This window comes from Stegostoma tigrinum, chromosome 6 (assembly GCF_030684315.1).
Source record: "Stegostoma tigrinum isolate sSteTig4 chromosome 6, sSteTig4.hap1, whole genome shotgun sequence".
NCBI classification, from domain to species: domain Eukaryota; kingdom Metazoa; phylum Chordata; class Chondrichthyes; order Orectolobiformes; family Stegostomatidae; genus Stegostoma; species Stegostoma tigrinum.
In genome coordinates, this window is record NC_081359.1 from 38,873,158 (window position 1) to 38,898,803 (window position 25,646).

A 25,646-nucleotide genomic window follows, 5' to 3' on the forward strand; every position below is an offset into this window, starting at 1 on the left:
AACAGCCAAAAGTAATCCAACTAGTTGGGTATAAACTCTTGGTTCTCAGTTTATCAGCTGTAAATTGACAAAATTCTGAGGATTACTTTGCTTTATATACCTATCATTTTGCATTGTCAACAGCACTTCTATTTGAATAATTATAGCTACACAATTGGATCATTAGGTTTGTTCTGACAACATTATTCAAGCAGATAGGAACAGGATTCTAAATGCTAATGGAGAAATCCATTTTGTACACTTCACAAAAAATGTCATCCAATTTCTAATTGAGTGATTAATTGAGTAATCATAGTACTTCTAACAAGTACAAATAACTGAAGAGAAAAACATTAAACAAAATGTTGAATAAAATTTGCATTTTATTTGCATGAACTTAATAACAATGTCATTTTTAAAAGTTAGTTGTGAGAGATATATATCAACAGAATTGTAAGATAAAATCAACACTTTGTTACTAAATGTTAGAAACTACTACACAGACCAGCTGCCCTGTTTATTATTCATTCATACTCATATGCCTTATATATTTAGTTGACAACTTGAATTAACTAAAATAAATTCATCATCAGCTTCAAAATCTATTTGTAGGAGTTCAGCTTGTATATGCATCAAACATTTTCTAGACATCCCAGCTGGTTCCTCAGCAAATGGTATTCATTAGTAAAGGAAAAAGGTGGGCTTACTGATTTGGTGGATTATCTCCTGTCAACATACACATTTATTTGGTTAGGTGTTCAAAATTTTATATTTCCTTACAAAAATAATTGCAATGTTTCAAAATTGCGCAGCAAAATTAGAAGGAAGTAAAAGTGGTAAGAACTGAATATTTCTATGCTGGAAATTAGTGTCAAATCTTGTAAAATTCAAATTGCTATCACCGTTACTTATGAATGTTCAATGCACTTTACACTATACTGAGATGTTACTGATTAAACTATAGCAATTACATGTAAGTTCAAAATAGAACATTGTATAATGGTGGTCAATTGGGATTGGCTGGGATGCACTGCAAAAAACAAAGCTCGTAGTCATTGCAATACAAATTTGCGCATGTGGGAGTGTTAGATTCCTTCAAAAGATGGAATGAGTCCATGATCTTTTCAAGAAATTGGTTTTATGTTTTATTGAATGATGATTACATGGTTGTAAATTAAGACTTCTGTAGGAACAGCCTTTATACGTTTATTTCACTTGACCCTCTCCAAAACTGCAAAATATTCTCCATACCCGAACCATAAGATCTCGGCCACCGTCTGTTTGTGACATACGCTCATGTCTGCTTCAACTGATTTCAGCTGGACTTGCAATCCCTTTCTGCATTAGCATTTGTGGTTTAACCCTTGTTATGCTTTGGCTTAATCAAACAACTTTCAGTATACCCTACAACTCCCCTCTTTGATTCTTCCCAAACAGAATCATGCAAGCAAAGCAAACTAACAATAATATATAGGTCACCTGGAGTGTTGAAGAACAGTAAAATACCAAACTTTAGACTTCAACATTCACTGAATACAACATTTAAGCAACATAAATAAGAAATACATAATAAGAATCACAACAATAAAAGGTAATCAATCAACTTCCCTACCTTAGGCTATTGTAACAACTTCTATCAGGCTTCAAGCTCAGTCACTGGTTGCTCGTTAACATCCGACATGGACCCAATATTACTCAGATTTCTTTTTCAATGTATCTGCATGTCATCATTTTGGACACTTTCACTTCAGCTCATTGTCACTCTTTAAAAGTCAGTTACTCTATAGATTACAAAGTGTGGAGCTGGAAGAACACAGCAGGCCAAGCAGCATCTCAGGAGCACAAAAGCTGATGTTTCGGTCCTCGACCCTTCATCAGAGAGGGGGTTTGGGGAGAGGATCAGGAATAAATAGGGAGAGAGGGGGAGGTGGACTGAAGATGAAGAGAAAAGAAGATAGGTAGAGAGGAGAGTGGAGGTGAGGAGGTAGGGAGGGGATAGGTCAGTCCAGCGAAGATGGACAGGTCAAGGAGGTGGGATGAGGGGGTAGGTAGGAAATGGAGGTGCGGCTTGAGGTGGGAGGAAGGGATGGGTGAGAGGAAGAACAGGTTAGGGAAGCTGAGACAGGCTGGGCTGGTTTTGGGATGCAGTAGGGGGAGGAGACGAGCTGTGCTGGTTTTGTGATGTAGTGGGGGGAGGGGAAGAACTGGGCTGGTTTTGGGATGCAGCGGGGGAAGGGGAGATTTTGAAGCTTGTGAAGTCCACATTGATACCATTGGGCTGCAGGGTTCCCAAGCGGAATATAAGTTGCTGTTCTTGCAACCTTTGGGTGGCATCATGGTGGCACTGCAGGAGGCCCATAATGGACATGTCGTCTGAGGAATGGGAGGGGGAGTTAAAATGGTTTGCAAATGGGAGGTGCAGTTGTTTGTTGCGAACCGAGCGCAGGTGTTCTGCAAAGCAGTCCCCAAGCCTCCGCTTGGTTTCCACAATGTAGAGGAAGCCACATCGGGTACAATGAATACAATATACCACATTGGCAGATGTGCAGGTGAACATCTGCTTGATATGGAAGGTCATCTTGGGGCCTGGGATGTGGTTGAGGGAGGAAGTGTGGGGGCAAGTGTAGCACTTCCTGCGGTTGCAGGGGAAGGTGCCGGGTGTGGTGGTGTTGGAGAGGAGTGTGGAGCGGACAAGGGAGTCACGGAGAGAGTGGTCTCTCCGGAAGGCAGACAAGGGTGGGGATGGAAAAATGTCTTGGGTGGTGGGGTCGGATTGTAGATGGCGGAAGTGTCGGAGGATGATACGTTATATCCGGAGGTTGGTGGGGTGGTATGTGAGAACGACGGGGATCCTCTGGGGGCGGTTGTGGCGGGGGTGGGGTGTGAGGGATGTGTTGCGGGAAGTGCGGGAGACGCGGTCAAGGGCGTTCTCGACCACTGCGGGGGGAAAGTTGCAGCCCTTGAAGAACTTGGACATCTGGGATGTGCGGGAGTGGAATGCCTCATCCTGGGAGCAGATGCGGTGGAGGCGGAGGAATTGGGAATAGGTGATGGAATTTTTGCAGGAGGGTGTGTGGGAGGAGGTGTATTCTAGGTAGCTGTGGGAGTCAGTGGGCTTGAAATGGACATCAGTTTCTAGCTGGTTACATGAGGTGGAGACTGAGAGGTCCAGGAAGGTGAGGGATGTATTGGAGGTGGCCCAGGTGGACTTGAGGTTGGGGTGGAAGGTGTCGGTGAAGTGGATGAACTGTTCGAGCTCCTCTGGGGAGCAAGAGGCGGCGCTGATACAGTCATCAATGTAACAGAGGAAGAGGTGGCGTTTGGGGCCTGTGTACGGTGCGGAAGAGGGACTGTTCCATGTAACCTACAAAGAGGCAGGCACAGCTTTGGCCCATGCGGTTACGCATGGCCACCCACTTTGTCTGTAGGAATCGAAAGAGACGTTGTTGAGGGTGAGGGCTCTATAGATTATGTGTCTGTGTCTTATTGTTTAAACAATGCTCTTGCAGTCTTCCAAGCCACACTAATCCATTTGTCATCTTGGTGTTTATCCATTTGTCATCTTGGTGTACATGTGTGAGACCTGTCATTCAATGTATTTTATTTTACCAAGCAATCACTTACGTTTGTTACTTCCAAGGTAAGACTTACTTTTGCACATTTACATTGGTATCTCAAGATCATGCCACACATTCTTGACTCTCATATGTTCTTATCAAAAGACCTTTGAGATTTTACTTACCTCTCCACGTACAGTCCGGATGCTTTGGATATGGCTTGATCACCAAATTCACCAAGGAAAGACAACGTCACAATCATCACCAAGAGAAAGCGATCAGCTTAGTACTCTCACGTAAACTTTCCTCTTCCCTAAATGCGTGTTAAATGTAATTGCAGTTTCAATTCATTATTCTAACTTGGTTTTCTTCTGCTATTATTCTCTATCCCTAGTTACTTCATCTCATCCAACTTTGTCATTTAACTACTACCACCTATCTAATTCTAGAGATTTGAAGAAGTCTATAGTCCATGGTAAATCATATTGTAATAACTTAAAACTGAAGTCCAACATTTCTGTTTGATTCAGGCAAAACATACTTAGATAATTCTTTCTCTAAGAAGACCTATCTAATTTAAATGTACTTTGTAACTCTTTCGAGATATTTATAAATCTCTGAGCAAATTTGCCCAAATACAAAATTCTGTTTACTCCCCTAAAGCTGCTAACCAACATTTTTGCCTTGAAATTCCTGAATGTTTTCACAGTAGTTCTTCAGTACTGAAATATATTGTTAACAAATGGTTGATGGTTTTAGGATGCCTCATCCATCATTGTGTTGCCACACTGAAAGTCTGCAGACAGGTTCAGAAGTTCATTCTTTTACCTGAAAAACAAAAATTATCCATCCAATCGATTTCAAGCAGAATGGATTAATTAGCGGTGGTATAAGTCGTGGGGTGAAAACACCTGGACATAATTTCAGTGATCATCTCTCTTGCTCCTGTCCAGAAATAAATGTAATAAGTAATAAAGCATAAGCTTACCTCCTTTGTTAGATTGTACTGTCTTTTTAAAAAACTCCTTGTTATCAGTTTTCTCAGATTTTAGAACGTACCATCAGAATTTTGTTCAAAGGGAATTATATTTCCAAAATTCAAATTTTCCTACTATATGGATAATTTCACACCAAAGTATATTTACAATGAGCAAATCTGATCATCCAGAATTGAAGATTCACTCATGTGTTAAAAATATATTTCAAAATTCACTCTGGCCAAAAAATAAAATTTCAAACATGATAATTTCCAATTTTTCCTTTGCAGCCATTCCAGTTGCTCCTACCTCTTTCCCCCTGCTCTGGCTACAGCCCTCTGCTCACCATCAAAGGGCAGATTATGTCCATCAATCAAAGATGAACATGCCAATTCAGCACCAATGCCCAACAGATAATATATCCAAGAGTGCCTTCTGCTGTTCAGAAGACATGCCATTGATGCATTCCAGTAGTGTCCATTTTTCACAGAGTCCTCGGAACAGGCTTAGGACCATCTGCAGCCTTCTTCTTAACCCTACAGGGCTTTGCCCAATGCCCTTCTCACCCATAGTTGCCTACCTGTTGAGATTCCCAATATTCTTACTATGGTCAGCTTGGTTCTCAGTTTAGATTCCATTTCTGTTCCAAACGTTTAGCCTCTTCAACGATTTCATCTTATGTTCTACAACTGGTCTCCAAATTGGGGAATGTAACCTTTAACATTTTGCTAATTTGGGTTTTAATCCTTTGATAATAGTAGGTTTAAGGGGTACTGGACTACGGCTGTCAATTGCTTCCATGTTTGTGTCCCTTGACAGGCTGGAATGTTCTATCCAGATCACCAGAAACCTTTCGGCATAGTCCGGAACTCCCCGTTGCCTTTGAGCTGACATGCTGTGGCTTTACTCCAATCTGTCTTAGGTAGGCTGTAATATTTTCAGCCAATCCTTAATAATTCTCCAACCATCATTGAGGTATTATGCATTGTCATCTAATTTATCTCTAACTTTCTTAACCAGTTTCCTGCTCACATTACTTCCTACCATGACAGACAACATTTTTACTCCATCCACAGGGTGGAGACTTTATATATTTTTAATCTTTTCCAAATCATTCCATGTTTTTATGCCTCCTTTTTTCAGGCAAAGTAGTTCTTTGGACTACCTTTCCATGAGTTTGGGATTGGGATGCGAGTGGCCTGTCCATTGTGCATATTCATATTTAAGAACAGCATTGTTGTCCTTTGTTTTTGCCTCTTTATGTTTCCTGGTCTGCACTGGCCGTAAACTAAATTGTTGGTACTATTCTTCACGACTCACTAGAGCTGAGAACACATTGTTCACCTTCGTTTCTCAGAACCTGCACTTTACACAGCTGTTTGGGTGTTCCATTGCCAGTGTATAGGGGAGTACTTTGATTTGGTGAAGTTGAAAGATTTTTCATTACTGGAGGTTTGACCTTCTCAGCCAAATTTTGTTTTATCATTTTAAGTTCTTCACAAACAGCTTTCAATTGTTCCCTTAGATTAGTAATTTCACAATAATGATTAGATTTGCCAATAATTTTTTGTCACTGCCTAATTTGTTGCATAACACAGAGAGACCAGCTAATGTGTCTTTTAAATTTTAATTGGGTGGCTTTACCCCAAACACGTTGAATATCATTCACGGACCATTGTCTCATGGAGCATCCATACTTCTGATGGAATTCTGTCAAAGTATTTGAGAGGTCAAATTGTTGTTCAATGTATTCTTTTAAGGTTTTGGAGAACTTCATCTTCAGAAATATCAGGTGGGGTCAAATCTCTTTTAACTGTCGTAGGCAATTCAGACTTGGACATCATTTCTTGATATTTGTATGGAGCTGATGGGACTCAATGAGCTTTAGAACAGAAATCACACTCTCTTGTTGCCCAGGGCAGATGTTGGTGAGAAGACCTCGAGCCATATGCCCTTCACCAATGGGGCTCGTGCTGCAGCTTAATGACATTGCCGAGGGTAACAGTGACATTATTTTCTCTTCGGCTGGGGGTGGGGGGTGCAAATTTCATCTACCAGAGGGCCAATGGTTTTACTTCCCCCATCAAGTTGGATGTCTGTAAATAACATTGACTCAAGTCGGAGATCGCGGACAGGTTACAGATCACATGAGATGGAATTGGTCCGAGCCTTCTTTATCGCCCAAGGACTTTTAGAATCAAGGAGCCCTTACCTCTCCAATAGGGTGTAGGGAGCCTTCAATGATCAAACACCCACATCTGTGACCCTGCCAACTAAGTTGTTAGATTCCTTAAAAAATAAGGAGTGAGTCTAAGATTTTTTTAAGTATCCAGCTTTATTTCTTATCGTGTGTTGATTACATGGCTGCAAGTTAAGACCTCCCGAGCAACAACCTTCATACTTTTATCTTAGCTGTTCCTCCCCAAAACCCACAAACTGTTCTTCATACCCTCATTACAAAGTTTACGCCACAGTCTGTTTGTAACATATGCTCATGTCTGCTTCAAACCGATTTCAACTGGACATGCAAGTTCCCTTTTTGCAAAAGCATTTACAGTATAGCCTTAGTTATGCTGAATCTAATCACACTATTTTCAATCTACTCTGCAGGGAGAGACACTTTTTCAATATTATCATCAGGTGTGATGTATTGTGATTTGCTGTACATGGGGCAGGTAAAGTCTGTACCTCAATCCTGCACTATGCTGTTCATCCTCTTTCATTGAAGGTCAAAACTGAAACTTTTGAGCAGGTAAATTGGTGAAATGTTAGTCTACGTTAAAGAATGCAACAATGGTGCACCTAGAAATACATGAAGTATTTAAGCAGCATAAGCATGTCTTCATGAAGGGGATATTATTAACAAATTTGTCACATCTCTTGCGGAGGTAACAAGCAAGGCATGTAAATAGGAACATGTAGAAGTAATAAATTTGGATTTGAGACGGTACTACACATAAGACTACTTTGTAGTCGTGTTGTTGGAAGCCGTATATTAGCAGGGATAGGGGAAAGGTTAACTAATACAAGACAGAGTTAGGATAAAGGGATATTTTCAGGATGGAAGTATGGAACTAGTAGAGTGCCACAAGGACTAGTACTAGGGTCACAATTTTTTAGAATATATATTAATAGCTTAGATGAGGGAATTGAATATAGTGTCACCAAGTTTGCAGATGGCACAAAAATAGGTGAGAAGACAAATAGTGAACATGATACAAAGAGCATGACACAATGAGGAATTTAGATAGATTAGGTGAAAAGGCAAAATCTTGGCAGCTGGAATATAATGTGAGGTTATGCACTTTGGCACTAAATATTACTTAAATTAAGAAAATCTGCAGAGAGCTGTCACCTGGATGGATTTGAGGCACTCATCTTTGAATTCCAAAAACCTAGAATTGAAGTTCAGCTGATATTAGAGAAGGCAAATGAAATGTTGACCTTAACTTCAAATGGAATAGAGTATAAGAATAAGGATTTCTTGCTAAAAATCAGATCACAGCTGAAATACCGTGAACAGTTTTGGGCCCTTGATCTAAGCAAATATACACTGTCATTGAAAGAAGTCCAGAGAGGCATTCATGTTCAGGACTAGTGCTAGAAGATATAACACAGCTTGGAGCAGCCACTACAAAGATTCAATTGTGAAAGGTTAACATCCAAGGCTCTTCGACCAGAGTGCCCAAGGAGGCTGAAAACGAAAAAGTCTGTCAGGCTACATATCTGACATGTAATAGCCATTGCAAATATTGATTGCAATTATAACTATAACACATAACATTCAGCTTTGGAAGAAACTGAATTATTGTCTAGTTATGTAATGCCAATTTTGAATGAATCATATAAAGCACATTTAAAAATTTTGAACAAAGCATGTTTTTGGTAAAGAACAGATTGTCTTGATCCTTGAATTGAAATCGGCATTTGGAGGCCATTGCAAACAAACACCTTTATTGTAATTCTACTGCCAGGTGCTCACTCATTTCTGCATTTTTAATACATTCGTTATGTTATCTGTTAAAATGAATGTGTTGTATGGAGTTTATTTTGGTATGCAGGCTTGTTCTAATCACTGATATTTTTCAAAACATATTATTGGCAAAGAATGCATCACGGAAAATCTCTTTTACATTTTACATTTTAGCAATTAATGATTTGCAATGTCGGATTCAAGTAGATCAACAAAAGATGGTTTAGTGCCATTCATCTCAAGTGCATTCCATAAGGTTCAATATGATTTATCCCAGAGTGCATCAGATTCCTAGAGGATTACAAAAAGAAAAGGTAACACGGTCATGATCTTCTGATTGATTGAAAATTGCATCCAGCATTTCCCACGTTTGCTGTTCAAGTATCTTTTGACTTTGTCTTGTAATGTTCCAGGCAATCACTGTTAGCTTTTCAACTAGTTCTTTGAATCAGTGTATATTCAATAACAGTAAGTTGTATTTATATATAGCTTTCGTTAGAGTAAAAGTATTTTTTGTTTTACAGGAACATTCCCAAACAGAATAAGACACCAGTCACACTTTAATGGAGAGGTGATTGCATAATGGTATTATTTCTAATAATCCAGAGATCCAGAAAATGTCTTTTGGGACCTAGGTTCAAATTCTATCAGGCAAAAGGGTTAGTTTCAATTCAATTTTAAAGAAAAATACCATAGGATTAAGAGTCTAATGATGACAATGAAACTATCTCCTATTGTTAGATATATTCATCTGATTCATTAATAAAATTTGGAGGAATTGAAAACAGCTGTAATTTTTGGTCTGGCAAATACGTGACTCCAGGTCCACAGTAATGTGACAGGCACTTATCTGCCATCTAAAATGGCCTAGGAAACTGATCAGTTATAGCAATTGCTAGAAAACCTAATAAAAATAAAACTAGACAGACCATCTGACATTGACAGAGGTGGCCAGAAATGCCCACAGTAAAACTGCAAAGCCCATCTACCAAAAGTTGGGTACTAAAGACAAAATTATGAGAGCTATCTCACAGACTTGTCAAGAAACAGACTCACATAGCCATACTCATGGAATCACACCTTACAGACAATGTTGTCGACACAAACATTACCATTCCCAGATAGTTTCTGTTCCATTGGCAGAATAGGCCAGGTAGAGGTGGCAATATAGTGGCATACAGTTAGGACTGAGCTGCCCTTGGAGTACTCAAAATTAACTCTGGGCACTTTGATCTCACAGGTCATCAAGCTAATCATGAACAAGGAAATTTCCTGCTAATTATCATGTAATGTATCATCCTCTCTCAACTGATGAATCAGTATTCCACCATTTTGAACATCACTTGGAGAGATGACTGAGAGTAACAAGTGTAGAGAATGTACTCCAAGTGGGGGTATTCAATGTCCACCACTAAACATGGCCCAGCAGGTCAATTGCTGAAAGAACTGATCAAATACTAGAGGACATTGCTGCTAGAGTAGTCTGCAGCAGCTGGTGAGAAAACCAACAACAATATACTTCATTCATCCTGACTATTATGAAGTTAGGAAGAGCATTTGTAGATTGGGAGGCAGGATGTTAAAATTTGGTGTTTGTAAAATGTGAAAGCATTGTGCAGTCCCTTTAAAAAGTTGTGTTTTATGTATGCTTAGAGAATTAAACAACATGTCTGTGAGCAATTTGAAAATTTGTAAGTACATAGAGGTCACTTGAATTGAAATATTTGTATCAAAAGGTCATAGAGTTAGTAGGCCAAGCATGAGTTTTGTTTCGCTATCAAGACAACAAGTTTTCAGTTTAACCATCAATTTGAATTCGGCACTTAGATGCCAAAACAAATTAAATTTAAACCTGATGGTTTTGACAACATAGGATCAATCCTATTGTAAGAAATTGATATGTCATCAAATGAAGAAGGCAGTTGGATAAAGACAGGAGAGCTAATCGCCACCTGCCAGCATTAACAGCCATCAGCTCTCAGGAGAGTGTATAGGTGTGAGGCACAACAGGTTGTCAGCATCTGAAGAGCAGGTAAGTCAACGTTTTGGGCTGAAACCCTCTTCAGGAATGTCAGGAGCACTGAAAAATGGTTTCAGACTGAAACGTTGACTCACCTGCTGCTCAGATGCTGTCTGACCTGCTGTGCTTTTCCAGCCTCACACCTACAGCCTCCGACTTCCGGTGTCTGCAGTCCTTATTGTCTCTAGCTTTCAAGAGAGAATCATTGGCTCTCACAGAATCACTAAGCCTTAAGAGGATGTACCAAGTAAAAATCGAAGATACCAATAGCACAACCAGTTAATATTGCTGACTGAACATTCAATGGAGAAGGCACAGAACATTCCAGAAGCCATGTAACCTAACTGTAATTTTGAGAGACTACATTTTTTTTTACTGTTTTATTTATATAAATGGGACTTGTATTAATTGGGACAGCATACCAATAGAATCTTGTTTTATTTGGGAATAGTTAGTAGTTAGAAGAGATTTATTTGGTTGACTATTGGCTTAGTTAATTTGTTCATTCTTAGAGTTAGCCTAGTAAATTGTAGCTAGTTGATTATAAAGTCACTGCCAGGGATTTATTTGATTTAATCACTGGAAGTTGATGAAACTCAGGTTATGCCCCTTTTCGCACTCATTTTATATATTATAGAGCGAGGCTTGCCTCGTAGGTTTTAGTTCTCAGAGGTGGAGTCAATCTCTGCCTTATAACAGATTGGGGCTCATGTCTGGGAATGAATTTGAATGAATCAGAACTGATTTGGATAGATTTGAACATACTTGAACAGATTTTGGGTATGAGTCATCCCAGCAGATTTAAGCAGATTCGGGGATTAGTGTCCATGATCTTTCAATAAAACATGGGTAAGAAGTGGAAAATCTGATCAATTTTGGTTCCTTGTTATTGGCTAAATTAAAAGTGAGGAAATGGCTCTTTCAGACATTAAGAGTTTCCTGGGGTGGAGGAAGTTATTTTGGGGGTTTAACAAAACGTGAGCAAACAAAAGCTGCTGGAGTTGGCAGGCAAGCTGGAGTTGGGGTTGTCTTTGCCTGTGAGAAAAGAAGAGGTAATTACAACAATGGCTCAATATTTAAATTTGCTGGAAACAGCATTAGAACCTTTAGAAATAGTTAGTATTCAATTGCAGATGGAGCAGCTTGAACAGGAAAGGGAACTGAAATTGAATTATGGTTACAAGCAGAGGAAAGACAAAAAGAAAGAGAGAAAGACAACCTGAACTTTGGAAGCTGCAAATTGGACAGGATAGCTGACTTAAAATGATGGAAATGAAAGTAGAAGATAGGCTTTTGTGAGGAGGAGGGTAATGATGAGCAGACCTATCATAGCCAAAGGCCTGGTGAGCATATATGCAAATAGGTCAAAACATTACCAAGCCTCAATGAAAAAGATGTAGAGCCCTTTTTCATTTCTTCTGCGAAATTAGTGAAACAAATGAATTGGCCAGAGACTGTGTGAGTAATGTTAGCTCAGACAAAGTTAGTAGAAAGGGCTAGTGAGGTGTTTACAGCACTGTCAGGAGATATGAAAAGAGAATATGAAGAAGTAAAACACGTTGTTTTGAGTACGTATGAATTGGTACCAGCAGCATATCGACAACAGTATAGGAAAAAAATTTTTAAAAACACAAAAAAATAAAGGAAGCAGGTCAGATTTACATTGAGTTCGAAAGCATTAAACAAAGCAACTTTCGTAGATGCTTGAGAGCATTAAAGAAAGAAAAGACTTATGAGGATCCAAGACATTATTATGCTGGAGGAGATTAAAACCTCACTTCCAGATGTGATAAGAACAGTTTTGAGGAAAGGCCACCGAAACCAAAACTTTAACTCTGCTTTTTCCTTAACAGATGCTACCAGGCCTGCTGAGCTTTTCCAGCAAATTTGGTTTTGTTCCTGATTTACAGCATCTGCAGTTATTTCAGTTTTGATTGTAAAATAATGATGCTTGTAAATTGCCAGGGATGAAAGCATTGTGTGGTCGCTTTGAAAAGCTGTGTTTTTCCTATGCTTATAGATTTAAAGAACATGTCTACGAGCAGCTTGAAAGTTTGAAAGTGCATTAAGAGCGGCAGAATTGAAACTTTTGTATTAAAAGACCATATAATTAGCAGGCCAAGCAGCAGCTTTGTTTTGGTATCAAGACAAGACACTTAAATACCAAAAAAAAATTAAATTTAAATCTGATGGTTTTGGCAACAGAGAACCAATCCTAGCATGAGAAATTGATATGTCATTACAGGTATAAGAGAAGAGGGCAGTTGGGCAAAGACAGGAAAACTAACATTGTACCTATGCATCACTCTGGAACCCCCCACTGCCATCGCTCCAAAACTTGGGGTTCTCCCACTGCTGTCGCTTTGGCACGCATATCCCCCGCTGCCATCGCCCCGGACCTCAAAAATCCCCCGCTGCTGTCGCTCCAGTACTCGGGGTTCTCGTGTTGTCGCTCCGGAAGTTGAGGTGAACCCGCTGCTGTCACTCTGGAACTCGGAATATTCCACTGCTGTCGCTTCGGGACTCAGGGTTCCCCTGCTGCTGACGCTCCAGGACTCAGCCTGGCCCATGTTCATTCTGCAGTAATCACTCTGGGTATTCAGCCCATGACTTGGACTGTGTTCACTCGGCTGCTGCAGTGGAACATGGCCCGTGCGCTCAGTTCCCATCCAGCCTCCAGTCACCACTCACTTCTCCAGGTAGGGGGAGTTAAATGTTTTGGGGGAGGGACAAAAATAACAAAAACTGCAAAGAGGAGAGAAAATAAATAAAAAGAAAGGAAAAGAATAATGAAAATGAAATGGCGAAGCGAGGAGCCCTGACTGGAGCCTGCCGTTATCTTTTTAGTCCAACCTATTAGTCCATCTTGCTGCCAAATTGAATATAGGAGCAGCAGCAGAACATTTAGCCCTTCAAGCCTGTTTCACCTTTCGATATAATCAAGGCTGGTCATCATGCTCAGTGCTCTGTTCCTGTTTTTTCTCGATATTCTTTAATCCTTTTCAATGTCTGGTCTCAACAATTTCCTGTGGAAGAGAATTCCACAGGTTCATCACTTTTTAGTTAAATAAATCGCATCTAATTTCTGTCCTAAAAGACTTACTCGTTATTCATAAACTGTGACCCTGGTTCAAAATACCTCAGTCATTGAGAATGTCCTTCCCACATCAATTTTGTCCAAGGCTGTTAGAATTCATAGGTTATTATGAGACCTCTCTCCTCATTCTTCTAAGCTTCAGTGATTATAGACTGAACTGATTTAGTTTTTCCCCATACACCTGCCCCAACATCCCAGGAATCAGTCTGGTCAAACTTTTTGTACTCCCTCAATAGTCAGAACTTCCTTCCACAGGTAAGGAGACAAAAACTGTACATCAATCTCCAGATCTGGCCATACCAATATCATGTACAGTTGCTACAAAACTTACCTGCTCCTGTGCTGGAATACTTGTCTTTAACCAATTTGATTAACTCTACTTGATATCATTAAATGGCTGGAAGCAGTGATAGGCCCTAACAGCATTCTTGCAATCATACTGAACTTTGTGCTCCAGCTATAGCTATGGCAACTGCTTAACAATGTGAAAAATTGTCCCATTATGACCTGTGTACAAAAAGCAGGACAAATCCAACCTGACCAATTACAGTCTCATCAGTATACTCTTGATCATTAGTAAAGTGAAAGAAGCTACCATAGTACTCAGCAATAAACTGCTCATTGATGCCCAGTTAGTGTTCAAACACAGCCACTCAGTCCCTGATCTCATTAAAGCCTTGGTCAAACATGGATAAAGAGCTGAATTCCAGAGGTGAAGTGAAAGTGATTGTCCTTAATGTATTGTCCATGTTTGTCTAAGTGTAGCATCAAACAGTTTTAGTAAAACTGGAGTCAATGGGAATTGGGGAAACACTTTGCTGGTTGGAGGCGTACTTAGTTCAAAGGAAGATAGTTAGTGGCGTTGGAGATGAGTCATCTCAGTTCCTGAACTTCTCTACAGCAGTGCCTCATCATAGTGTCCTCGGCCCAACAATATACAGCTACTTCATCAATGGCCTTATCTCCATCATAAGGTCAGAAATGAGAAAGTTTGCTGATGATTGAACAATTTTAAATACAATTCAGCACTCCTCAGATACAGCAGTCCATGTCCAGATGCAGTGAGACCCAGACAACATCCAGGCTTTGGCTGAATAACATTACGCTGTTAAAATGCCATGCAATGACCATCTCCAATAAAACTGAATTTAAATGCCGTGTATTGGAATTCTCTCTATTTCTCTGCAGCCATGTATCTGTAACAGCAGTGAAATCATATCTACTTTTATCAATTTCCGTATTCAAATCATTGTTTCTTAATCAATGCTGCATGCATTCAGATAGAGCATTTTTTAGCCCAGACATTTTAACGTTATTCTTCAATGTGACCTTATTTTACATTTGCTAGGGCATCATCTGTCGTCTGTTTTTGTTTAGTATTGTTCTTCCCTTTACTTGTTTTGCTTCACTCAAACCTGAACTCCCTTTTATATTTTCACCCCTCTGTCAAACAAATTTAAGACTTGTTCAACAGCACTTGCAAATCGTCTTGCGATGATGTTAGTCATGCTGTTGCCTGGATACAGGCTATTTCATCTTGAACAGAACACAATTGCCACAAATCCCACAGAAACTTGACCATCTCCCTCGTAAACCAGTTTTTCAGACAACTGAAATCACTTATTTTCTCTGTTTCTATACTTAATAGGACATAGAACTGGGATTACTTTTTAGAAAGTGATCTTTCCCAATCTTCTTCTTAGCTCCCTGAAATCTACCTCAGGACTTTCTCGTTCTTCTTTAGTCTTTGCTTTAGTGAAGCCATTGGCTCTGACCTAGACTGCAAATTTCAGCTGCTCACACTCCCTAGAGGAACGACCTACAGATGTTCTATGACATCTGTGACCCTGGCTCCAGGGAGGCAACAAGCCACCGGGAGTCACTTTTACAATTGCAGATATGTCTGCCTGTTCTCTGCCATAAAGAATCCCCTATCAGTTCTGCTTCTCCGCTCTTCTTCCTCCACCTCTTGTACAGCTGAGCTGCTGGTGATACAACTGACATGGTTCTAATTGTACGCCTCAACAATGTCTAAAACAAAAATGTGAGTGTACTATGTTGCCTGCCTGAATTAAGGCAAAAAAGTAAGAAAAAACTGTGAGGAGTAAATTTAAATAAGGATACTACTGTCATTCTGAAAGTGTATAACAGCATTTTATTTCCTTCCCAGACATAAACATTTTCCTCATTGACATTGATATTTTTCCTTTCCCTTTATAACTGTTAGGGCTGCTCACGGTTCTTAGTTAATATAAAATGTCCAAAGATGTTTCTTTGTTGAAACAGTCATTTACACAGTCAAAATCATGGTCACTGTAAAATTAAGATAAGGTATAAATCATCTTGTAAAAATCACAGAAAAAGATCTGATTAAGAAGAAGCAAAAATATAGCCACTGCAGACTTAGAGACAGGTTTGACAAGGGAAATCTTTGAGAAACACACATGAAAGCCCCACTTATAAGTCAATTAAAAGTTTGGCCTTTAACATGGGATAGAAGGGGAAAGCTTAACTCACATTAATTAAAAACAGATAGTGGAGGGAAGTGCCCAGTCTATTCATGAGAGGGATAGAATAACAGATGCAGAAGTGAGCAGTATTGGAATATGTTTGAATAAGATTCATTGTGAAAGCACAAAAATAAGTGATAAGGATGTATCTGGTGAACAATACGAGATCATAGGAAGGCTGAGAAATGTCCATGGACTGATCACACAGTCACATGAGTGACCTGATTGGCTGTACATGTAATTAAGCAATAACACGATTAGTTTGCAATTGGTTTGTAAATACTGTGGTGAGCTAAAAACAACTGCATAAAAAATTTACATCTTTCCTTTGTTCAGTGAAGAAGCTTCTAGCTCCCAAAGACTCTTCTCATTGGTATAACATCAGTAAACACTTTGATACTGGGGGCGTACTCTGAGTGTCAAGTGATTCATTTAGTCAATTCACTCCAACATTCTCCCTCCCTTGGACTGCCTGTCAGTCATCCATTTTTTTTATCTGCCCGAGCACACCTAAGCTGCAATATGATCACTTCCCTAATAAGAAATATCCACATGGTCCTCCACCTTGCAGTGACTTCAGCTGCTGCTCAAGTTCTGAAACCTCACGATTGAGCAAGAGAACTACAAAAGATTCATTCAACAATTTGAGGAACCCTAGGACTGTTTGTTGAAATCTAAAATGCTTCCATTAGAGCTGAACAGGAGACTGGAAGAACACCACAGACAATTGAAATTGAATTGACATGACTTTGTGGAATAATGATTAATTAGAAGTGTACAGCAGCAGCTATTTTGTTTGATTATGATTTTAAAAATTGCCTGAAAGAGCCATTGAATGTGTAGTGATCCCAGGAGACTTTGTGAAGATAACTCCAGCCTTTAGTCCCAATTGATCGAACTGTTAAATTCAGATGAGATTTGAGGTTTTTGTCTGACACTGGGAACTGCAGACGGACAGTGCCTTGAAAGGCTTTCTGTCCCGCTGAAAAGGATTACAGGCAAGTTTTCAAATTCTATGTTAGCAGTACCAACAAGTGGAAGGGAGGTTTACTTGTTCCCTGAAGTTGTTATCCCTACCATGTCCACATAGAAAGGCAAACACTATTTAATGACAGAAGTCTCTCAGAACTTCTGAATTTTGACTTCAGGGTTTCAGTCCCTATACTTTGAAAATCAAAGCTTCAAGCAACCTGGGCCTGTAATAATCTTAGGCAGTGGACTTATTTTCATCTTTTTTTTTAAATGTAATCTTCATCCTTACAGGCTATCAATCTATTTAGCTAATTCAGATATCACATTTTACTTATTAACTTCCAATGATACTTGAGTAATAAACTAATCATTGATCTTGTTTCAAACATAAATTGTGCTGCTGATTTATTTTAAATTGAAACACTTAATAACTATGAAGTTTATAAATGAGCTATATAAACTCACAATTTAAAGAACACTCCAAGGGTGTAACTGGAATGGTTGTGGCAGGAAGAATGAGTTATTCTGATATTAACAGAAAGGGAATTGGCACTCAGGTCTATAGATCAATAACAGAACTTTATTTGAAAAGCAGAAGATTGCTTAGTTGCTAACTGTATAAATACTATGAACACAGGAGACTATTTTACATTTCATAATGCTGTTGAGAGAAAAATAAAACTAGAATTGCAGAAAAGAGAACATGATACTATTCTCATTCCCATAGATAACTTTCTAAATAAAACAGGAACTTCTCTGCAACCAGGAATATATCACACAACAAGATTTCATGTTAAGATTTTATGAGATGTGCGCAGTCCCAACAACACTGAAAAGCTTTGATTTGGAGGTGCTGGTGTTGGACTGTAGTGGACAAAAGTCAGAAAGTTGCACCAGGTTACAGCCCAACAGGTTTATTTGAAATCACAAGCTTTTGAAGCACAGCTCCTTCGTCAAATGCAGTGAGAGAGAAGCACACAGAACACAGAGTTTATAGGCAGTGAGATCAAGAGCAGAAAGATCAAAAGATCACGCAACTGGTGTACATGGAATGTCAGATAACAAGCCTCTGCAGTGTGCTAGATGATGTGTAAAGGGTCAACAGCTGAATAATCAGCGAAGGGATGACCTATAGTCTGATTTTTGAGGCAGAGAGATAATTACAAAATAATTAAGAACAGGATGGTGCTGGAGACAAACTAAATGTCTGGAATATCATGATAGATATGAGAGTTGTACGCTGAAGGCCTAACCAAAGTAATAAGTGATTCAAAACTGTACAAACTAATTCAATCAGGTGCAATAGAGTGATTTCAATCTCAAACCCCTGGAGTGCAGTCCTCACTCTCTAAATTAATAATTCAGTGATATTATCACAATACCAGTGCCTTATAACCTCACTTCACAATCTTGACTTATATCTTCTTAGCATGCTAAAATCAGGAGTGTACACACTACCCTAAATGTTGTCTTGCCAAAGCAGAAAAAAAATCCTACTCCTTTTTCACATGCTAGCTCCCTAAATATAAAAGTTTATGGTCTGTGTTAATTATTCCTTATCAATTATTTTTGTAATTGACAACTACATTAAGCACTGCATTTTAGTGATTAATGCACATGGATCATTAAATCTCTTTGAATTGCCACATTTCTAGCTTTTCACCATTTAATCTAACTCTTCTTTAATTGAAATTAGATGAAATCACAATTATCTATCTTCCACAGCTTCACTCACTCATGTAATCCATCATTGTCTCTTTGTCATATTATGTTCACATCTACATCAATAATTTTGCAAACAATCTTAGAGATCAAGGATAGACAGTAGAAGAATCTATTTACATGGTGACATGTGGCTATGGAGTCTACTACCAGAGGTACTAACTGAGCCAGGGACCGTTCATTGAATGGGAAAGGTCAATGGTTAAATTCATTTTTAGTGGAGAATGTTAATTGCCACTTGTTAGCCAAATTCAAGGTATTGGCAGGTCAGCTGCATTTGGACATGGACTGCATCAGTATCTGAGCAGTTGCAAATGGGGCAGAATGTTATACAATCATCCGTAAACATCCCCACTTCTGACCTTATTATGGAGGGAGGTTCGCTGCTAAATTAGTTGAAGATGTTATTTTGTCTAAAACACAAACCTGACTATCTTCATGGAAACATACCCTGGAGCTGAAATTTGAACTTTCAACCACCATGATCACCCCCTATTTTGTGCCAAGTGGACTCCAACTAGTGGAGAGCTTCCCTTCTGATTTCCATAGCCTCTAGTTTTGCTAAGGCTCCTTGATGCCACACTTGGTTAAATGCAACCTTGAAATCAAGGACAGTCATTCTCACTTTCATCTGGAATTCTGTTCGTTGGTCTGTATTTGATCCAAACTTGTAGTAAGTAAAGGGAAAAGCCCAAGGAGAAGCAAACTGAGCGACAGTGAGTAGGTTGATGAAAAGCAGGGGCTGCTTGATAACGCTTTAAATGACATATTCCATCACTTTATTATTCTTTTGTTACTTTCAAAATAGTGGTACAATGTTAGCTCTCCAGCACAGTGCCCATAGCTAGAGAGGATTGCATAAGAAAACTAATTCGGAGAGATGACTGAATGTTGCCTGAGTTTGAGCCTAGATTGTTAAAGCAGTAGCCTTAAAGGAGATTTGAGGAAGTTAGTTGTGACCAATTGCAGGAGTGAAGAAACTGAAAGACAATCTGTTTTCACAGTAATTGCAACTTCAGGAATATATGTAACTTGGAATTTATCTTAATGGACACCTATGGTAATATTGGCCATGTCAAAACAGTAACCCAAAGGCCATAAAAAGGAAAATATTATATTTTATTTTTCTGATATTTCATTGATCTGGATATCAAGGATAACTCATATTGATTGCAACTATGGATGGCAAGCTGACATCATTACAAATGTTACAGAATAAGATAGCTAATTCTTAAGGATCAAATTCAACAATGCTATAAGATTTTGACAGTGGTGTGAGTTAGCAATCATATAGTGTGTTTTATGTAATGCAGCAATGCCTATGTTGTCTTCTGTAACATAAGCAACTTTGACTGAACATTGTGAGCAGACGTTCAATACAACTAATAATTAAGTACAAATGTTACTTTCCTGAGGCAGTATGTACCTGTGCAAACATTAAACATTTGGTTTACAACCAAGAAGTAAGTTTTGAGTAGTCATGCTTTCGGCAATCTGAGTTCAGATGGAATATCAGACATTTATGTCTTCTGGTCACATGCTATGAAACAATAGTGGTATCCTTATCAAGTCTTTTAAAGGCATATTGACTATTGACCAAGAGAAATAACACAGCAGAAATTGCACTGGAAGACAAGGAGAAAATGTAGGTATTGCATCTTTCCTACAATGTAGGAGCCAATGACAATTTGTGGAAACATCACACATTTGTGTTTTCATTAAAAAGATTTTTGTAAAAGTTGCAAACGCCTTATATGAATTATTAAGAGCTTTCTCACCATTTTATCTACTTTCCAAATCTTTTCTTTGCTTCAAACTTATCTAAGCAGCCTTCTAATAGGAAATTACACAACTTTTCCTTTTATACAATTAGTAGCCTAATGAAAACTATGAAGTATGCTGCTTCATTTCATCTGAAAATGAAGTTCTTTATGTTAATGTCAGCCTAGAAATTGCAAACAAATGCATAAGAAATTATTGATAATGATCTTTGGTTGAAGATGATAAATGATAGTTCCAGGCATAGGGCCTGGACTAACCTGGAGGTCAGATTGAAAAACTGGCCTAGAAACTGGACAGCCTGAGTCCTGGCCCTCCTGATCTCTCTGGCCATTATAATTAACAAGAAGAAATTATATGAATTACAAGCCAGGCACCCAGTGCCCTGCACCTAGACGTTTGAGCTGTAAGCTGACCAAACGCAGCACTTTACAGTTTGGTAAGCCTCAGGCCCACACTGGTAAATACATTCATCAACTCTACATTTAGCTCAGCTGCAGTGATGCTGTAAGCATATTTTCTTTCCCAGAAAAACAAGAAAACCGGTACTGGAAAGCCTAAATGAAGAAGAATGTAAACTATCTTCACTGCTAAGTGTAACAAGTGCTTCTGTGAAATATTCACCTTGTTTGCAGTTTCCTTCAGCCTCCATTGGCACCAAGTGCCAACTCAATTTATAGAATTTAAGTAACTAAATGCATCTTAAAAGGAGTTTATGAAAGCGCCAAGTTATGTTCCATTACGAAGAAAATCATGCTGTGCCTAGGAAGAACAAATTTACAACATAACAACAGGAATAATGTGAACTCCAAAGAACAGGAAAGTAAGTATGTATAATGGAAAATATGCCATCTGTTTGCCAGTGATTTATTTTTGCTCAAAGGTGTTTTTCGGATGTGAAACACCTGTTTAACCTATTTAACCGATTAAATATTATCATACATTGTTAAGGATTTCAAACCACAGTACATTGTGGATCTTCGTAAACGATAATTAATTTCATTGTTTTTTGTTTGTGTGTCATGATTGTGGTAAAAATGGACTATCAGTTTTCAAAATTCATTATTTGACTCAAACGTCTGGGAAGATTCATGGACTAAAATAGGTTTTAATGAACTGAAAAGCACTGAATGAAAGGGATCACTGATCAGCTGATGACAATAAGCCTGTTCATGAATACATCAATAAATAAGACCATCTAAAGTAAAATTAACATGCCTTAACACCAACTGAAACCAGTGAACCAGGTCCGTATATGCTGCTTGATTTACACCTTTTGATGTTTCATTATTGGGATCAAATTTGCTTGCAGATGATCCAATTTGGGAAAGCCAATTGGTATGGATATTTAGGAGGTAAGGGTTAAATATTTGTTATTTTGTTGCAGTAGGCAATTCCTGGGTGAATAGAGACCAGAGTCATCAAGAATCCGTAGGTGGCCTTTGTTTAAAATTAAACGAAACATCCCAAAGAGAACTTGGACTCAGAGAGATTTAGAGGCAGTGAGATAAAAGCATACAAATAAGTGAAGGGCTCAAACAGTACCAGGCTAAGATGTGATAAATTGATTTTTGACTGGATGAAGGACACATTAATGACATTAACTTACATGAAGATGCAGATATGACCAGAATGGCATAAGAAAAATGAGTTTATCAGAGCTGTATTCATCAGAATCTTACTCCAGTTAGACTGCATTTATCTTGGATAAAAAGTTGTTAATCAATATTCAGTCTCCAGTAGTCAATCATTAGCCAGTTAAGGCAATGCAGTGAAACCAGACATGGAAGCACTCAGAGGACCTATATTTCTGGCAACTGTTTTTAGGGCAAAGTGGAGAAAAGAAAAGTTAAGATTCATACATCAGAACTAGAAATCTTGATGCTTCTGCCCCTCCCTGCCCTTCTCAGTGATAAGAGTGCAATGATAAGAAATTGGAGAAGCATCCATTCACTGACAGTTCAAAGATACCTGTTAATTTCAAAATTGCTGAGGATACATGTTATCCATTAAACAACCATGACAGGAAATTAAATCTAACACTTCAAGGGCTCTGAAACTTCTCAAAATGCATACTCCTGATGTTCTCTTTTGTAATAGACACTCTCTTCTTTTTAAATTTTAGACTTATGTTTCTGTTTTTATTGATAATCCACTTAATTTTTTTTGGAATTAGTAAGCAATAAAACTCCTCCATCTTTATGAAAAACATCATAATTGGCTCCTTAATTGTGACTTGCACCACATTGTAATTGAACTGAGATAAAGCTGCATGCTAAAAAGAATTTGAAAACTTTATTGTGGACAACCAAAGTGGTTTCAAGAGGGCAGCCTACTCACCCCACCTCATCTGTACATACAATCTGTTTGTTATAAGAGGACTTACTAGGCTAAGTGGCCTCATCCTGTGCTGAATGACATTGGCTCTAGCTAGTTGTTGCTTAATTGTCAATTTATCAGCTATACAAATGCATTATTTTCAATCAGAATACTGAACATTCTTACAAAAAGACCAACACAATATACTGTGAACTTGTTTATAGTGTGATGATCTCATAGCTTCCTCAAAAATTCTTATTCTTCATTAATGAATATACACATCGTTTTGCACTGTTTGTATTGTCTAATATGAATGTAGGCTCACCTACAAAGCACAGGTTCAAACGTATTTAGAAATGTGCAAAAATTATCTGATTATTTTCAGTTTACTGCATTAGATTTCCCCACAATCGTCTTGGACTAGTTATCGACACATTTGAAATAAAATAATGAATATACTGTAGAATCTCTTAATCGCTTGTCAAAGTGGCTGTCTAACTGTAGCATTAATCTTCCTTGCTTGTTTAATTCTATAAAGAACTTTATCAATATTACTAACACAGTCCTTTGCATTTCATTAGATGGACAGACATATTCTTTTCCCCACAATCAAATAAGGGTTGAGATTTTGGGAAGATGAGATCCTCAATAAAATGACTAAAGCCTATATTTGCAATTGTAAAGGTTTTTGATATTAAATTTGACCATTATATGGTAATCTCCTGGTGAGTATTGCTGAACAAAGAGACCTGAGAGTGCAGGTTCATAGTTCCTTGAGAGTAGAGCTGCAGGTAGACAGGATAGTGAAGAAGGCATTTAGTATGCTTCCCTTTATTGGTCAGTGCATTGAGTGTAGGAGTTGGGAAGTCATGTTGCAACTGTACAGGAGATCAGTTTAGCCAATTTAATTTCAAAGTATTTAATCCTTAATCCATATTTTCCCTCTATGTACAGGAGAAGTCAAGAAGTCTTATAGAAAAGAAATTTAATTTAATATGTATACAGTAGAAGTGTACAGTATATTGGAATACTGCGTACAATTCTGGTCTCTCTGCTGTAGGATGGATGTTGTGAAAATTGCAAGGGTTCAGAAAGGATTTACGAGGACATTACCATGATCTGGAGGGTTTGAGCAATGAGGAGAGGCTGAATAGACTGTGGTTATTTTCCCTGGAGCACCAAAGACTGAGGGTGAAATTATAGAAATTTATAAAATCATGAGGGCGTTAGATAGGGCGAATAGCCAGGGTCTTTCCCCCAGGGTAGCACAGTCTAAAACTAGGGGGCATTGGTTTAAGGTGAGAGGGGAAAAAGATGAAAGGGATTTAAGGGACAACTTCTTCACTTAGAGGGTGAAGCATGTATGGAATGAGTTGCCAGTGGAAGCTATGGAGGCTGGTACAATTAACACTTTTAACAGGCATCTAGAGGAGTATATGAATAGGAAGCATTTTGAAGGATATGGGCCAAATGCTGGAAAATGGGACTAGAGTAATGTAGGATATCTGGTCGATACAGATGAGTTGGACTGAAGGACCTGTTTCCATGCTGTATGGACCAATGACCCAATGACTCTATAAATCAGGTAAATCTTAAAGCGGTATCATTTATCCACCTAGACAAGGGGCAAGATTAACAAATATTATTGTTTTTTCACAAAGTTCTATTTAAACACAAGTTAATTTCCTGGAATGCAATACCTGTTTTATATCTGGCTACTACTGTATGCATATTAGATTACAATTTCTCTTCTATAAGTTTCCTTGACTTCTCCTGTACATAGAGGGAAAATGTAGATTAATGATTAAGTGCTTTGGAATTAAATTGGACAGAAGCTAATATTTATATTTCTGCCTATGATTCCCGAAATTACAAATCTTGAAGGGCATGTTAGAAGAGATGTGTGACAATATAAACAGACAATGCTGGAACTATTCAGTTGGTTGGGTGCTATCTGTGGAGACAGAAGAAAATTAATGTTTCATGTCTGTGACCAGTCATCAGAATTGGGAAATGCTATGAATGTTACAGGTTGCAAAATGAGAAAAGAAACAGGTTGTGAAGTTGGAAATCTTGAGGAAGATGAGAAGGAAGAGTAAAGTAAATTTCTCCAAAAGTGTGGAAAGTAGGAGCGATCATATGAAAAGTAGAAGAGCTGCCTACTCTTCATAAAAAATGGGAGCAATGATTCGTGTCTGAAATTTTTGAACTTGTTGCAATAACAGCAAACTGCTGCCACTGTAATGTATGATAAGGAGTTTTCTGAGAGCCATTCCTTCACTAACCACCACCTCTGATAACCCAGATCTGTTCTGCATTCATGAATCTCCTGTAGATGTAGTGATGTGTTTTTGCTTTCAATAGGGTATTTGTGCCTGGTGAAATGATCCTTGTGTTAGTTCCTGTAGCATAAGAATGGGACCTGGATAACATGACGCTGAAGGATTGAATAGACTTTCATCAGAGCTCCAATTATCTGTATATATTGCATATGCCTGGGTCAGCATGTCTGGATTAAAGATGAGTAAATTAGATGTCACATGCTTCCCATGAGCATGTCACAAAAACTCAGTAAGGTGGAGGCTGAGGCCTTTGAGAGTTTTCTATCATCAGGACATGAACTAAAAAATCATGATATCACAAGCAGGCCCCTAAAGGTATATTGTTTATGAGTTGTGAGACACATAACAACAAGGAAAAATACCAAGGAAAAATAAATTGCAAACAGACATACATGGTTG